General features: G+C 40.4%; 1 long non-coding RNA gene across 1 annotated transcript in view; it reads left to right on the forward strand.

Moving 5' to 3' along the window:
- The first annotated feature begins 1,797 nt into the window (after window positions 1–1,797).
- The window catches only part of LOC103186170, a 28,591-nt gene continuing 11,612 nt past the window's right edge, over window positions 1,798–18,776 (forward strand). The window contains exon 1 of the long non-coding RNA XR_488716.2: window positions 1,798–1,916. This is a non-coding gene — a long non-coding RNA (uncharacterized LOC103186170). The remainder of the gene's footprint in view (window positions 1,917–18,776) is intronic.

The raw sequence follows: 18,776 nt of genomic DNA on the forward strand, positions 1-18,776 counted from the left end.
CATGAACAAGAGTTTCAGTGGGCTGAGGGTAGTGGCAGAGTCGGGCGATGTAACGGAGGCGAGGGAAGGCAGAGTGGGTCATGGCTTGAATGTGGGGGAGAAAAGACAGTTGAGGGTCGAACACCCAGGTTCCTGACTGGCTGGAAAGTTGTAGTGTGTAACCATGGAGGTTGATGTTGCCAGAGCCTGAGGTGCTGAGGCGCTGGTGTGAACCAATCAGGAGGGCCTCTGTCTTGTTCACATTCAACTGTAGGAAATTTGCCGTCATACAGGACTTGATGTCCGACAGACAGTCTGTCAGGACAGCAATAGTCCTGGAGTTGAGGGTGGGGACAGAAAGATAGAGTTGTGTATCATCTTATGTGTTTCATAGGAAGGCAATTGGAACTGAAAAGTTGTGAAGAGTCATTCAATGTTCAAAAGTGTCCAGTGTTGCAGAGGGTTGGCACAGAGCAATAAAGGATCTGAATAAGGTTGCAAAAAACTGTACTTCTCCAAAAGAGATGGGGGAAGGGTAAATACTGAGCGAGAAAGCCAGAGGCTGAGAGAAATAGCTCACATAAGCTGAAGACCTGATTACATTATAGTTCATGTTAAAGTACTAAGATGGTACCAACTCTGCTACTGAACCCTAGCAGTGATAGCTTTGTGTTTGCACTTTTTGTAATCAGAAATAAATGCATTCTGTGTAATATCTTTAAGATCTTCTCCATTATGTTTGGAATGAAGTCTTGAAATCCACAGTGAATAATGATCCAGGGATATGGACTCAATCACAGAAGAGTGGGCAGGTGAACAGTTGAGATTTAATTACTTTACACAGAGAGCAGTGAATATGTGGAAATGCACAACCCAGGAAGGAAGTAGAGGAAGGCTGTGTCAGCCAATTCAAGATAGAATTAGGTAGTTATCTAGCAAATAAATTGATTGAGAACTATGAGATAGGATTATATTTGTAGATAATGTGATTTATTATATTGGTGGTTATAAAGGTCAGAAAATGGCAAGAAATACTAAACACAATTTTCTTTAATTAGGGTGACGGTGATATTTTTTAGACCTACATATTCCTACTTTATAATAATTTGTCTTGCTCCAAGTTAATAAATTAGGTGAAGATCCTTTCTCAGCAGGCAAATTGCACAAACTCTAGAACTTGAAATATATTTCAAAATCCAGCGATTTAATTTAGTGGCAGTACAACAGAGTAGTAATAACGATAATAAATCTTACATTCAGTTTTGCGCTTTTCACATTGGGAGAACATCTGTGAAGTGTAGTGACTGTGTATTTTTAGGCAAATGTAGCAGCCCACTTGTGCACAACAAGACCCCACAAACAGCTATGACATTAATGACCCATTTTGTGTAGGGAATTGTTGACCACAACACCGGGAGAAACTCCCTTCCCTTTTTAAGTAGGGCCATGGGATCTTTAACACATACCTGAGCAAGCAGATGGAATGTCGGTTTAACATTTCACAAACAACTTTTAGAAAAGCAGCTTAAAAAATAGGGCTGTATTTAAGAATTAACCAAATTCTGGATGATCTAAAATACTACATGACTAGAGTAAATCTAGACCCAGGTGCAATTTTCCCCTTATACAGAATATATATCTGTGATATACAGGTCACCTATAAAATATACAATCACTACACTTTGTCATAAATCCTGTGAACCACCTTGTGATGTCCTTCTAACACAAAAAGGCTTTATATCAAATGCAAGGATTATTATTATAGCATGATATACAATACAATTTGCATTTATGCAGCATCTTTCACATTAGGAGGACGTCTCAGGATGTTTGACACAGCTGGCTAGACACGTGAGCTGGGGACGGGGTAACTGAAGAGGATGGGGAGGGGAGAAATGACAATCAAAGTGGAGGTGACCCAAAGCGCAGCCAAAGAGGTAAGTCTTGAGGCAGAATGTGGGGAGGAAGGGGGCAGGTCGAGGGACACCAGGATTGTTGAAAGCTTTAAGAAAGCCAACGTGCGCTTTTTTTAGTATGTGAAGAAATGTCATTGGTGGAGGATTTGTGCTTTATTCTTCCGTTATGGAAAACAACAAGTATCAATGTGATATAAAGCTTGTATTAATCAGGGAATTTCAGTGCAGGATCATGTGTTGAGTGTAGTACTTCACTGAAATTGAAAAAAATGCTTCATTGCTATTCTACTCGGCTGCTCTGTAGAGCTTTGTTCCCATCAAATTCAGTGGAAACAAGTGAATTGAGTAACATAGGTCAAAGGATCATTTTGCAGCATGGCTGCCTCTTAACATTGTTGCTGATGGATTAGTCAGTTACTGGTTGCAGCTTGTCATTCCTTTTCAGTCTGTTGTTGAGCATTTACCAACATGTGGCAAATAGAAAAGGAGAGATGAAAATACAGATGTCAAGCAACCACTTTTTAATTACTCATCCCGCTGACAGCAGTTTTAAGAGGAAGAGGCAGTGCAAAGTGACTGATTCTCTTGACATAAGCAACTCCAGTGTATTCAATCCTGGCAAATCTTTTAATCTCGATGTCTTGAGATGGCTTTCAACGTAAACAAATATCTTTACAATATATCTTTATATTTAATACATAAATGAATATCTCCACTATCCAAGTCCTTTTCTCTTTTACACGTCACTTTGATTCCACCTCTATAGCTTTCTGGGCAGAACATTTTACACCTTCACAAACTTCAGTGGGGAGAAATGCTTCCTGGCCTCAGTTGTAACTGTCTTACTTCTGAATTTAATGTTGTGCCCCGTTTGTAATGGATCTCTTTGACAGAGAGGAGAGTGGTCCACTGTCCAACCTGTGAATTCCTTTGGTTATTTTAAATACCTAAATCAAATGACAGAGAGATAGGAAGTTAGAGAAACTAAAGAGACTCTGTTTCCATTGACTAGCAAGTTGGAGTGCGAACCCCCTTTTGTGACTAAAAAGCTGTCTACACAGTGCTTTGTGTGTTAGCCTCCCATTGTTAGGAAATGAGAACAACTCACAATCCATATTGACTGACTCTGGCTTGATGAACAGCAGCATTATTTGCATATCTTGGTACACCAATGTCAACATAAATGATATTTGGATAAATCGCACAGGATTGCTTGAATAGCTTAACAAGATATTTGTATAATCAATTGTTCAGTTAAGGACACAATTTTATATATTGGCATTTTTTCTCAGCATGTTTCAGAAAACTGGAGCCAGACTACACTGATGTCTGACGAAGGGTCGTGGACCCAAAACATTGGCTCACTTTCCATTCTCCATATATGCTGCCTGACCTGCTGAGTTTTCCCAGCTCTCTCTGTTTTTGTTTCGGATTCCAGCAGCTGCAGTATTTTGTGTTTTATACTGATGTCTAAGCAGAGTCTCTCTCAGCCTCATGTTCTTCATGCAGAACATCACCAAACAGACAGAGTGCTATTCATGTAGCTTTATATAGGAAGTAAAGCTCCTGTTTACTTTCGCCTCTGACACAAACAAATTTTGGAAAAAAATATTTGTAAATCACAGCTGAAACAAACTGATATAATGCAAAAATATATTGTCTCTAGCCCAGAGAGAGACAGAGGCATCCCTTTTAAGCAGGCCCAAGCTCTGTCACCCGCACCCCCCTTCTGAATTGTTGAACCAATGCATTTAGCTTGCGCCTCCCAAAGAAAATATATTAATGGTCTTTTGCTTTCTTTATTTGAAAGAAATGGGTGTATTAAAGATTAGTAATATTCGTCTTAATGCTCTGTGGGTTTTTTCCTCTTATACGTCCATTATTTTCAATGGAAGAAAATTCTACCAGTCGATTTCTTAAAAATAAATAAGTCAGATGGAAAACCTTTGCCAACACACAAAACTTGCTTTTTTAAAACATGGCATATTGAGTTGGAAATATCAACTAAATATATTATAAAAATGTAAGGTGTGATCTGCATGTTACAAATTTGAATGAAGAGGAAATATAAACCAATTTAACCAATAGAAAAATGTTTGTTTGTTTCCGCATGTGGCAGAATAGCAGTGGTGGGTAGGTCTCAATGTTCACTTGAAACATGAGGCAGATTAATGCCACAATCAAAAAAAGGGACGATGATCTGAAAACAAATAATAAACTAGTATTTAATATAAAATGTTATCTAGGCAAATGCAAATTGCGGTCTTATAAGGTAATATTAAAACATCTTGTGTTATGTTTATAAACTGAGAAATTCAGTTTCAAGCTGCAGGGCAGCTTCGAGTTTTCTAGTGACTGCATGAAACTTGTCAACCATGGTAATGAGTTTACTTGAAGCCAGAAATCCAACTGGTATCTGTTGCCAAAAAGCTTCAGTTGCATCCTTATCCTTTTGAATCTGTAGGGTGAAAACATGCTATAGTTATCAGGCGTGTCAATTACACACCATCATTGCAGGACTGATATTTCTTTTAACAAGCAGCTCAAAGATAAAAACAGATTGATGGCAGCGTTCAGATGTGTGTGACGACAGATTGCTGTGCTAAATTTACAGATGTCCTAAAACCAAGCTCCTCAGCTCTTCCATTCATCAATATTCAAGAGACTTCCTTTGCTCTGGGTCTTATTGAGGAAGAAACAAGAAATGTGTGTTTTAGGAGTGCCTATTTGAAGGCATTAACAGTTTTGTGCCTTGCATAACAGTTTAGATCCAAAGTAAAATCACAGTTTTAGGAGAGAGAGTTTAATAGAAACTCTTTGTACCTATGGAGTTTTTTGGACAGCCAGGTGTCTGACACATGTCAAGTGAGGTGGGTTGTAGCATGAGTCCTGAAGTTCAATTATAAATTTCATCTTCCTTAAACACCATAATAAACCATTAAAAATGCAAGTTTTTCTCATAGCCCAAACATTGGTTCAGTTAGTTGCATGTTCGCTGTGGGGGAGGGTTCAACTCCCACATCGGGGAATTGAGTTCACAGTCCAGGCTGTCACTCTGGGTGTGTGATGCCCTTTGGTTGAGATATTGAACTGAGGTCCTCTTTAGATGGATGTTTTGCTGTCTTGGCCCACCCAAAAGTTCCCATGGCATGGTTCAAAAAGAGAAAGGAGCTTTAACATCTCAAATAATTTACACCTAATTTGTGTCAAAATGTATCAAAACCTATTATTTTGTACACAACAGCCAATTTTAACACATTTTAACAATTCCACAATCAACTATGAAGTGAATGACCAATTTATCTGGTAGATTGCTGCCCAGGATAATGAGAGAAACTCCCTTCTCTTTTTAAACAGTGTCACAGAATTCTTTGACATTCACCCGAGGCAAATTTACTCCCAAATTCAAATTAATTGGCAATTCATCGTACTGTTATTTGTTGCTGGTGCAAATTAAATAATATTAAGAATCCTTGCATTTCATACAGCACCTTTCACATCAGGAGATGCCTAAAAGCGCTTCACAGGTTATACAGCAAATTGTGTATTTTGTAGGCAAACGCAGCACCCAATTTACACACAATGTCCCACAAAACACCATGAAGTGAATGTCCATTTTTATTGACCTGGACTCTGGGAGAAACTCCCTTCTCTTTTTGAATAGTGTCATGGGATCTTTAACACTGATCCGGGACCAGGGAAATGGAGGAGGGTCTTGGGATGGGTCTTGAAGGAGACAAGGGAGGGGGCAAGGTGGACGGACTGCGGGATGGAGTTCCAGAGGATGGGGGCAGAGTGGCAGAAGGCCCGTCCGGCAATAGTAGTGGGGCTAGCGAGGCGGGGAACGTGAAGAGGCCGGAGCCTGCTAAGTGGAGGGAGCGGGCAGGATGGTAGGGGTTAGGAGGTAATAGAGGTAGGGGAGAGCAAGACCATGGAGGGCTTTGAAGGTGAGGACCAGGATCTTGAACCGTAGCCTCTGTTTGATGGGAAGCCAGTAGAGTCGTGATGTGATGGGAAGCCAGTAGAGTCGTGATGTGATGGGAAGCCAGTAGAGTCGTGATGTGATGGGAAGCCAGTAGAATCAGGCGAGGATGGGGGTGATAGGGTCACGGAGCCTAATGCAGGAGAGGACATGGGCTGCAGAGTTAGTTCTGGATGATCTGCAGTCTTTGGATAGAGGAGTTGGGGAGGCCAACAAGCAAGGCGTTTGCATAGTTGAGCCTCAATGTAATGAAAGCGTGTAGGGTCTCAGTGGCCTGGGGAGTGAGATCGTGGCAGAGCCGGGTGAAGTTGCGGAGATGGGGGAAGGCAGAGCGGGTCATGGCACAGATGTGGGGTAGAAAGGATAGTTGAGGGTCAAACAAGTCCCCAAGGTTCTGGACTGGCTTAGTAAGGTGGAGGGTGCAACCATGGATGGTGAGGCTGTCAACACCTGAGGTGAGGAGGTACTGATGGGAGCCAATCAGGAGAGCCTCGGTCTTGTTGACATTCAACTGAAGAACGTTAGCTCTCATCCAGGACTTGATGAGTGGAGGCAGAGAGGTAGAGTTGGGTGTCATCTGCATACATGTGGAAGTTGACTCCATGTCTACGGATGATGTCACCAAGAGGAATTTATCCTTTAAAATACTGTTCTCCAAGACAGTCTTTATAAAGGAAGTCAACTACCTACAAAATACTCCAGTCACTATACTTTAAGTAACTCCTGTAAAACACTATGAAACGTCCTCCTGATGTGAAAAGTGCTGTAATCGAATGCAAGGATTATCAAGTTGATTATTCCAGTAATCAAGTTACAACAACAACAGCAACAACTTGCAATTATGTAGCACCCTTCATGCGAGGTGGGGTCTCTGAACACTTAACAATGGCCGTGGGGATAGGGGAAGGACCTGGTAATGATAGGCCCAGCACACAGAACATAACCGTCGGACTGATAGCTTAATGTTACAGTGTGATGCCCAGAACACTGATCTTTTTTGATCCATAGTTAGTCTACTTATCTATATGTCTAAGTACAGGGAAGTTGATCAATTTATAAAATGGTTATAAATATGAGGGGTTAGAGAGAACAGCATACAGCCAATTATAGATACAAAACAGACCTTTGCAACAGATTGCCTTGAATTTTCCTAGATTTTTTAAAATTCAATTGAACAAATCATTTATTGCTTATTCAACTGCTCATAAATCTTCATTTAGAATATTAACATGTTTAATTTAATGTCAAATCTCAGTATGTTCGTCTGTGCAAGTGTAACCTCAATCTACCAGATTGTCATGGCAACAAGAGCCAGCTGATCGGCTCATTGAGTCTTCTCTGCCAGACTGTCTCTGAAACCTGTCAATCTTTCATCAAAAAGCGAAAGTAATGACTCTCAGCGTTTGGTGAATTTACAAGCCTTGGAAAGCAAGTGGGTCTGATTCTTCGCAGCTTGGTATTCATAAAAATCAATATGTGTTCACATGGTATGTCCATATACATAAAGGTTTATGAAATACATATGCATAGATTTGACAGTGCACCACCCAAATATCATTGGTTCATGTGGTAAACTCTCACAGAAAGCTGGTAGAGCATTCAACAATGGGAGAGGGGGGGAAATCACAACTGAACTCAATCCCAGTCCTCAGTTGGGGCAGAAAATTTGTAATTTCTTTACAAATTAGGTAATTAACAACTGGAATAGGTTACCAGGAAGGGTGGTCAAGGCGTGGACACTGGACTCATTTAAGAAACAGCTTGTTGGTGTCATGGGAGGTTGGTAGTGTGGGTATTCAGGAAATTAAATAAAAATAGGTCTGAGGGGTCTTGTTCATCTGTACCTCTCTAGTGAAATCTTTACATTACATCAGATTGTCAACTTACCAACCAATCATGTGTCAATGTGTAACAAATATGCCCGAAGCAAAAACTAGCATGCTGAGCTAAATACATCAATGGGGTGAAATGCATACATCTGGAGTCCTTAACCATGAGATTTACTTCGGTCCTAGCCTTGATGTGTGTAAAACTAGTTTTAAATTAAAGCATGCATTTAAAATAAAATCCCAAATTGTGTACAATCTTAAACTTTGAGTTAATAGTCTTAATATTAAGAACATGAGAAATTTTAGGATTCTGGGTTCAAACTTGGCTCTGGAATTAAAGTGGGAAAAAGACAGTCTACCTGCCAAGAATTCAGATGGAAGCAAAACATAAAGGAAAACAAAACAGCAAAACTAGTTATAAAAACAATCATATATATCTGCACTCATCATTCCCTGCCAATCAATGTGATGCTGTTTCCTGTTTCCCTTTCGTTGCTTGTCAGTTTGCTACAGAGTAAGTTACCTTGGGTTTCTTTGCAGCTTAAAGCGCTTTTTTGATTCCATCTGTGCATTTATCAGAAATTAAAAGAAAGTGGGAAATACTTTAAGCAAATGGAGAAGTAAGATATAATATAATGAGAACATGATCCAGATGATTCTCAGAACTATGCACAGAGGGCTGTCATTGGCCTCGCCCAGCAGTGACTGAAGACTACTAGTAAGATAACCATGTCCCTGTCCCACCTGGTCACCTGTGGGGTACCCCAGGGCTCCATCCTTGGCCTTTTCGTTTCCTTATGTCATCTGCAGACACGGGGTAAACTTCCACATGTATCTGGATGACACACAAATCTACTTTGCCTCCTTCAGTTCCAACTCCAGGTTTGCCGATATTCTAACAGCTTGTCTGACAGACATCAAGGTCTGGATGAATGCAAACTTCTTGCAGCTGAATGCAGACAAGATGGAAGCCATACTCCTTGCCTCCTGTCAATGTCTTCACTCCTGTGCATCTGAACTCCTCAACGTCGCTGGGTTCTCCCTCACACTCACCGAACCAGTGCGCAATCTACCCGGTTCGACCATCAGCTGTCCTTCCTCCCCCACATCCAGTCCCTGACCAGGAACCGCCTTCTTCCACCTCTGCCACATTGCCCGCCTGCGACCATATCTTACCCCAAATGCAGCCAAAGCCCTCGTGCATGTTTGTCACCTCCCGCCTGGATTACTCAAACGCACTCCTCGCCGGTCTCCCCAGCTCCACCATTCACAAGATCGGCTCATTCAGTACTTCCCCACCTGCACACTGACCCTGACCAAACTCTACATCTCAACAGCTCTGACCCAGGCTCCAAGGTCAAGATCCTCTTCAAGATCGTCACTCTCGTGTTCAAATTCCTTCACTCCCTGGCACCTCCCTCCCTCTCCGACCTCCTCACCCCCAATCCACCACCCGGTCAGTGCCTCTGCTCGACTGGCCCCGGTTCCTGCTCGTCCCTTGCACCTTTTGTCCCACCATTGGAGATCGTGCTTTCACTAGGCCCTGAAACTCTGGAACACTCTCTCTCAATCACCTTGCCCCCTCTGTCCCCTTTTTCAAGTCCCGCCGGAGAACCTTCCTCTTCGACCGTGGTTATGGCCACCTCCCCCTCCCCCGCCAGCTCGGAGTCAGGCTACAAACTGTTAAGCTCTGAGAGGCTGCCTTGTTTGGAGGTCGCTGTGTAAGTGCAAGTTGTGGTTGTTGATGTCTTCATTCATTAAAAAGCGTAGCGTTACAGAGGAGCTGGTTTTAACTTAAAAAGCGCACATCTTTTTTTTCTGGCAAGGCCTTGCTGGTTATACCAGTGCTATCCCTCACTCATCACCTGGACTTATCAGCAAATATGATCCACTGAGAGCTGGATGGTGGAAGGCACATGATGAACCTTGGTGGGAGCCCCACAATCCTAAAACCACCACTGTATTTTCAGTTCATTTTATGTTAGCTGAAGGAATCATAACCTTCCCCTAAGCAAATACTTCATTCATAATATTATGTTTTACTGTGGAATTACGTTACCTGCAGTGATGGGGAATGTACTCCCTGGAAAAAGAGAAGTAACTATAGTTATTACTGAGCCATTATAATAATGTGTAGTATTGGGACTGAATTGTTTGGTGTGTGGATACCCACTTTTGACTTGGTCATTGTATAATTAATCTCATCCATCACAAGGCACCAACTAATTGTTCAATCTGTTTTCTGTAAGGCATTGAGTTGATAATGGAGTGTGTATTTTGTGCTATCTGAGGTCCCCTGAATACCAGGGCTTTCTGTACTTACTTCTGAGGAGCTGGTAATTGTTTTTGGGTCCAGTAATCTAATTCAAGAACTATGCTCATGCATACATAAAATCAAATGGGCTACAATGGAATACTGCATCACACACTGAAACTGACTCAGAACTGTCCACTACACTTAATGGGGACTGAGAAAGTAAACTCAAAACAATACACTAAGACAGCAGGACAAGAGGGCACAGGTAAGGATTTGTGAAGTGCAGTTTCAGGATGAATAGCTGGAAGTATTTGTTTATACACAGGGTGATTAATGATTGGCATAGATTATCAAGAAGAGTACTGGAGGCCAAGGCATTAGACTCATCTAGGAAACAACTTGATGATTTATGAATAGATGGGTATGGATACATACTCTGGTAGAATGAGATCAAATCTCCAGAAAGACTGTTTTCATCCACATATCTCTGGTGTACTTCGGAGTGCCTGAAAAGGCAGGCAAACGTGTGGTGCTTTCTGTAAGCAAAGCAGCGTGTTTCAGGAAACTGAATCCTGTGCACAAAACTCTCACCACTGGCCAAGATTTTCCCCTCACTCACTTGCTGCTCTGAGGCCAATTAGTCCCCTTACTGGTACCCTGACTGATATCAGGTAGGTCAGCACAGGCTAAGGATCAATTCTGCGACCTTCTCAGTTTGTAACCGCATCTTATTTTCATCCACTGGGAAATATGGAAGGATATCTGGATCCATGTTGCACTTTAAACATTCAAACATAATTGTTGAACATATCCAGCCTAGTTCCGAGATCCAGAGTTATTTCTGAATACAAAACACAATGGAAGTGATCGGAAGTTGAGCCCTTCACATTTTTACGCAAACATTTCTTCTTTGCTTGGGAGATTCCAGGTTCAACAACAAGTACTGTACTCCCCCTGAAGCTTTGAAGCTTCTCCACAGCTGCTCTATGGGCAGGAGAGGTGCTGAAGTTGGCTCATTATTGCAGGAACCAAGTATGCTGTCATTTCAAATTCCATCCCCATGCCGGTGACTCCACCCCATTCTACTGTCCCTGGCCCTTATGATAATAAATAATCCTTGCATTTGATTTAATTAATAATCTCGATTTGTTTTGGGTTGCAGGAACATTTTGATAGATTCTGCAAGAAAAAGTCACATGCAGAACAGCCTGATTTTAATCAAGCTGCTTAAAACATCCTAACTTATTTATGATCTAGTTCAATTACTTTTTAAGCTGTGGTTTGTACCTTTCTTTGTCTCCGTTTGATAAACCTGGGTATGATAATAAGTAGCCTCTGTTGCTTTCCTTGAAGTATTTACAGATGCTCACCATAAATGCCTTTGACAAGCACTGAACAAATCTTTTGTACCTCACCCAACAGGCTTTGCGGACATGATAATGAAGATACCAAGACATGTTTTCATTCCAGATAACTTAGCTGCTCAGTGATGGGATAAATGTTGTTGCTTATTATAATGCCTCTTATACCTCATGTCTAATCTAAAAGGAGCAGTTTAGAACCAATGCCAAATTAACCCTGATAGTCACCAAGACAAGTGAAACTGTATCTGGAAAAACTCAAAGTGCAATGTTGCGGTCAAATTTGCAACATCTAATAATAATAATCGTTGCATTTGATATGATGGTTTATCACATCGTTGAAATGTCTCAAATTTCTTCAGAAACTATTAACCTATTTCATAACCAGTCTGGCAAATAATAATTATTTCTTGCATTTGATATAGTATCTTATTGTGTCACAGAATTTACTGGAAAGTGCAGTGACTGGGAATTTATAAGTGAATGCAGCAGCCAATTTGCACACACAATGTGCTACAGTTTTATCTGAGGGATTGTTGGCCAGGACAGGGAGCAACTTTTTTCTTTTTTGAATAGTGCCATGGATTTTTGATGTCCACATCAACAGGCGGATGGGACCTCAGTTTAACATCTCATCCAAAGGAATTGATGATTACATTGAATGCATTATAATGTACTACAAGTGTCATCTTTTAATTAATGTCATCTTTTAATTTGTTTACTAGCCTTGGAAAACATACAGCATTATTTTGCTGGTTTATAATATCTAATATAAAAGTGTCTTTGGCATAATAATAATAATAATCCTTGCATTTGATATAGCGCTTTTCACATCGGGAGGACGTCCCAAAGCGCTTCACAGAACACACTGTAAAGTGAATTGACTGTATATATTTTGTGGGCGAACGCGGCAGCCAATTGCGCACAGCAATGTCCCACAAACAGTCGTAGATTGAAAATGACCAATTTATTATTGTTTTTTGTTTTGGAGGATTATTATTAGGCTCTGTGTGGAGTAAGGAAACTTGCCCGAGGTTTCGCCCTCTGCCTGGAATTGAACTCAGGTCTCTCACTTGCAAAGCGAGTGCTCTAACCACTGAGCTACAGGACTCCACAGGCATGGTGAGATACTGAATAAATATTCGTTAAACTCCCAAGAGTTGAGGAAGTTACAGGATAATGTAATTAAGGTATTTGAAACAATGAAAGGAATTGACGAGCTAGGTAGGGGATGACTTTTCCTCTGGTAGAGTGATTCAAAACAGCAGAACAGAGTCCTAAAAATGAAAGCTTTAACTAGTTATATAAGTGAAAGCATTTCCTCAAACAAATGGTTGTGATAGCTAAAGCGAGAGACCCAGGTTCAATTCCCGGCCCACAAATATACTGTCAATTCACTTTACAGTCTATTCTGTGAAGCGCTTTGAGACGTCTTGAAGACGTGAAAAGCACTGTATCAAATGCAAGAATTATTATTATAGTGTGGAATGCACTCCTCCTGGAGGCCTTTAGATGTAAAAAAACAGCTGGGATGTTTTAAAGGGAGATGAATAGATAACTGAGAAGTAATCATGAAGAAAAGATATAGAAACTGGATTCAAAGATTTTCCGTGATTGAAAAACTGGTGAATCAGGCATGACGTGTAAAATAAAATAGAGGGTTTGGTGATACGATTGGATATCATTTGGAGCCTGGAGTTGTATATTACTAATGGCAACAGCAAATAAACAAGGAAATGTATTTTTAATTTAAAGTCAATGAATTCTGTAACTAATGGCAAGACTTCTTCTAAGGCATGTTGTTTATGAAAATACTTTTTAGTTGTATATTCGTGAAACTATTTCATTAGTTCTTGAAATACAAGGTAGCTTAAAAGTCCTCAGGAATTAGTCAGAACTAACGAGTCAAGCAATATTAACGGTGAGTTCTTTTGTAATGATAATAATTTGAGTAAAATCCCATGAGACGCATTGAGATGCCTTGACAACATGATAAGGTACTATATCAAATACAAGGGTTGTTATATTATTTTTATTATTATTTTATTTTAGTAGTTACTTGCCTATACTTAGCAACAAAAATGTATCCATAACCACTGAAATAGTGTATCCTTCTGCGCTTGGTATCCGTAGATTGATCAATACTTATCTTTTCTCCACTGTTTGTATTTATTTGAAGTAAAGATAAGGTGTATGGCAATTGATATTAAGGTGGAGATAAATTATTGGCTCAGAGATAAAGTATTATTGAAGTGTATTAAGTAAAACTGTAACTATTGCAGAGAACTGCATATCTGAAAAGTGTCGGACTGCTTGGTTGATCTATTACAAGGCCTTTCTTGAATTCCAGCCAATTGAAGCTTGTAAACAATCTGAAAACAGATGGTAAAGAATATGACAACGCTTTACAGTATTTTCAAATTAATTTCACTGACAGGGTGGTGATGATGACTCTCCACAACTGTTTGGCAGTTTTAGTACTGACTTGGATTGCTGCCACTGAATTATTGATTAATTTTACATGTCATTAGTCAGTGGCTTGTGATACCTTCATAAACTACACATCTAAATGACCCTGTTTCAATCCATCCGTGCTTTGGGTGATATATTAAGGCAAAGGTCCTTGAAGGTGAATGATGTTTACTCTGTTCTTCACGTGGATGCTAAAGATCCCGTGGCACTGTTCGAAATGAGAAGGGAGGTTCTCCAAGTGTCCAGGTCTACAATCCAAATGAGGAAATGTGGGTATGAAACTGCTCAGTAGCTATCTGGCTTCATGAATTGAGCACGCAACTAATGCACGCACATCGATTTGACACAGCAGCTACCAAAGCTTGTTGCCTCACATTCTCAGAAAATTATCTTCAGCGATTATATAATCCCATAATATATAATAATAATAATCCTTGCAGTTGATACAGCACTTTACCACGTCTTCTAGACGTCTCAAAGCGCTTTCTAGAATATACTGTAAAGTGAATTGACTGTATATTATATAATATAATCCTTGCATTTGATTTAGTGCTTTTCACATCTTCTCGATATCTCAAAGCGCTTCACAAGATAGACTGTGAAGTGAATTGACCATATATTTGCGGGAGAAACGCTGCAGCCAATTGCGCACAGCAGCGTCCTACAAAGAGTCGTGGATTGAAAATGACCAATTTATTATTTTTTTGTTTTGGAGGGATTATTATTTGTGGATAAAATGCAGCAGCCAATTGCACACAGCAGTGTCCCACAAATAGTCGTGGATTGAGTGACCAAATTATTTTTTTTTTTGGAGGGATTATTATCCCCGGAAAAGCGATCCACCAATCGACTAACAACCGGGTTCCTACTTACTGCTAGGTAAACAGAGGCGCGTGGAGGAAGGAAATTTGCCCAACATTTTACCCGGCCAGGATCGAACCCAGGTCCTCTCTCTTGCGAGGCGAGCGCTCTAACCACTGAGCTACAGGACTCCACTGTCCACTGATCTGAAGAAACATTTCCGATTAGACTCCATTGCAGACCGTTCCCTTTCTGGCGATGGAATGGAGAACAGTGTGAAAGATAATGAGCAAGAGACAACAGCCAGTGAAGACATATTATGTTTCACACTGAGTAATTTGTAGAATATCCTGTTTGCTTTAGGTATGTGTGACTTACTGGCATCTGATTTAGTGTATGTCGCACACTTGTGCTGAATATTGAACTGGGTTTCAAGATGCTTCTTCGCAATGATTTTAAAACTTACTGTGTGAGCATATTATAGAATGTATGAGAGAGAGCTTTCTGGAACAGTATGCTGAGTAACCAACTAGGGGACAGGCCATCCTAGACCTTGTTTTGTGTAATGAAACAGGGCTAGTCGGTAATATAGATATTAAGGCTCCTCTTGGGCAGAGTGATCATAACATGATAGAATTTAGTATTAAGTTAGAGAGTGATGTAGTCAAATCCGAAGCAAGGGTCTTAATAATAATAATAATAATCCTTGCATTTGATATAGCGCTTTTCACGTCGGGAGGACGTCCCAAAGCGCTTCACAGAACATACTGTAAAGTGAATTGACTATATTTGTGGGCGAACACGGCAGCCAATTGCGCACAGCAATGCCCACAAACAGTCGTAGATTGAAAATGACCAATTTAATTATTGTTTTTTTTTTTGGAGGAATATTATTAGGCTCTGTGTGGAGTAAGGAAACTTGCCCAAGGTTTCGCCCTCTGCCTGGAATTGAACTCAGGTCTCTCACTTGCAAAGCGAGTGCTCTAACCACTGAGCTACAGGACTCCACACTCTTAAATTTAAATACAGCTAACTTTGCAGGTATGAGGGAAGAATTAGCTAAAATAGACAGGGGAATTAGATTAATGGATATGACAATAGACCAACAGTGGCAAACGTTTAAAGAGGTAGTGCAAAATTCTCAGCGGTCACATATTCCTTTGAGGAATAAGAGTACCACAGGGAAAGCAGTTCATCCTTGGCTAACTAGAGTAGTTAGAGAAAGTATAAAACTAAAAGAAAAGGCCTATAAATCTGCCAAAAAGAGAAGCAAACCCGAGAACTGGGAGTGTTTTAGGGACCAACAAAGGAAAACAAAAAAGCTCACTAAGAGTGAGAAAATGGATTATGAGGGCAAGCTAGCTAGGAACATTAAGACAGATTGTAAGAGTTTTTATATATACATTAAGAGGAATAGGCTAACAAAAGTAAATGTGGGTCATTACAGGCAGAGACAGGAGGAGTTATAATGGGGGATAAGGATATGGCAGAGTCCCTAAATAAATACTTTGCTTTTGTCTTCACGTTCGAAAACACAAGAAGTTTACCAGAAATAGAGATGAACTAAGGGGCTAATGACAGGGAGCAACTTAAAGAAATTTACATTAACAAAGAACTGGTGCTAGGGAAATTGTTGGCATAAAAAATGACAAGTCCCCTGGACCTGATGGTTTGTATCCTAGGGTTTTAAAAGAGGTAACTCATGAGATAGTGGAGGCCTTGTGTCTGATCTTCCAAAATTCTTTGGATTCTGGAATGATTCCCATTGATTGGAAGATCGCAAACATCACACCACTATTTAAGAAGGTGGGAGAGAAAAGATGGGGAATTATAGACCAGTTAGTCTGACATCGGTGGTAGGGAAAATTCTAGAATCCTTAATTAAGGATATCGTAGTGGGATACTTAGAGGATCACAATATGATTAGACAGAGTCAACATAGCTTTACAAAAGGGAAGTCATGCTTAACAAATCTTTTAGATTTTTTTGAGGACATATCAAGTAGATTAGATAGGGGGGAATCAGTGGATCTAGTGTATTTAGATTTTCAAAAGGCATCCGATAAGGTACCGCATAAAAGGTTGATTCACAAGATTAGGGCCCATGGAATTAAGGGGAATATATTAGCATGGATTGGAGAATGGCTAATGGGAAGAAAACAAAGAGTAGGGATAAACGGGTCCTTCTCAGATTGGCGGGATGTGACTAATGGAGTGCCACAAGGCAGTGCTTGGGCCTCAACTATTTACAATCTACATCAACGATCTAGATGAGGACATTGAACTTAATATATCCAAATTCGTGGATGACACTAAACTAGGAGGGAGAGTAAACACCGAGGATGACATTAAAAAAATGCAACGAGATATAGATAGGCTAGGTGAGTGGGCAAATAGGTGGCAGATGAAGTATAATGTAGGGAAGTGTGAAGTCATCCACCTAGGTGGCAAAAACAGTAGAGCAGATTATTTTTTAGAAGGGGAGAGACTAGATAGTGTTAGCGTTCAGAGGGACTTGGGTGTCCTTGTACACCAGTCACAAAAAGTTAGTTTGCAGGTACAGCAAGCAGCTAGGAAGCTAACGGTATGTTGGCATTTGTTACAAAAGGGTTAGAATATAAGAGTAGGGAAGTCTTGCTGCAACTGTATAGGGCCCTGGTGAGACCGCACCGAGAGTATTGTGTGCAGTTTTGGTCTCCTTATTTAAGAAAGGATGTACTCGCCTTGGAGGGGGTACAACGTGGGTTCACTAGGTTGGTACCAGGGATGAGGGGATGAGTTATGAGGATAGGTTGAGCAATTTAGGCCTATATTCTCTAGAATATAGAAGAATGAGAGGTGATCTTATAGAAACCTATAAGATTATTAAGGGGCACAACAGAATAGATAGTGGGAGACTTTTTCCCCTGTTTGGAGAAACTGTAACCAGGGGTCACAGTCTTAAAATTCGGGGTAAGCCCTTTCGCACTGAGTTGAGGAAAAGCTTCTTCACTCAGAGGGTAGTGAATATATGGAATTCTCTACCCCAAAGGGCTGTAGATGCTCAGTCCTTGAACATATTCAAGACTGAGATTGATCTTGTGGACAAAGGGATTAAGGGATATGGGGATAAGGCGGGTAGGTGGAGTTAGAATAGATCAGCCATGATCTTATTGAATGGTGGTGCAGGCTGGAGGGGCCGAATAGCTTACTCCTGCTCCTAATTCTTATGTTCTTATGTTCTATTTGTGATGCACCAGATATCTCTATCACTGGTGAAAAATATTCTTTTAAGAAAACACAGCTGTTATACAGGCAGTTACCTTATACGATTTACTTTGCATTCTATAGTAAATACCTACATGTCAGTTGATAGCACTCCAACTTTTGCACCAGGAGTTGTGAGTACAAGTCCATTTAGAGCTCACAGTCTGGACTGACATTCCAGTGCAGTGCTGGGCGAATGCTGCATTGTTGTAGGTGCTGGCCTTTGGATGGGTTGGTAACCGAGACCCCAACTTCCCGTTTGGGTGGATGTTAAGCTCTCCGTGGCACTAATAATAATAATAATCCTTGCATTTGATATAGCGCATTAAACATTGTTGAGACGTCTCAAAGTATTTTACAGAATATATTGTAAAATATAGTGACCGTGTATTTTGTGGGTGAAACACAGCAGCCCATTGTGTACAGCAGTGTCCCACACACAGTTGTGGATTGAGTGACCAAATGTTTTTATTTGTGTGTTTGTTTTTTCACTATTCAAAAAGAAGAGTTTAGATCGTCAGCAGTCTTTAAATCCATGTTAGTAATGTAGATATGTGCGGTTTGTAATTTAATGTTGTTCATTCCAATAAGTAAAATAATACTAAAAGCTGTAATAAAGGAACACAATCTTGTTCATTCTTCTCTGACTAAGCCATCTTCTGACATAACTCAATGGGCTAAAGCTTTGATACATGGAAAGATACATGGCATCAAAACAGATGCTGCAGAAATGGTATCCTTTAGAATATTGAGGTCAAATTTGCAGGATTTCTTAATAGAATTCCTGTGAGATCTCTGGTCTGGTCAGGAAGGAAATTATAGTAAACAAGGATTCCCATGGTTCGGTGTGGTGGATTTCATTAAAAGTTGTCCCCATTTGTGTGACTCGGTTCCTTATTTTCACAGGTGAACTATATAATTTCCTGTATTGTAT

The sequence above is a fragment of the Callorhinchus milii genome, unplaced genomic scaffold (genome assembly GCF_018977255.1).
Source record: "Callorhinchus milii isolate IMCB2004 unplaced genomic scaffold, IMCB_Cmil_1.0 Scaffold3, whole genome shotgun sequence".
NCBI lineage: Eukaryota > Metazoa > Chordata > Chondrichthyes > Chimaeriformes > Callorhinchidae > Callorhinchus > Callorhinchus milii.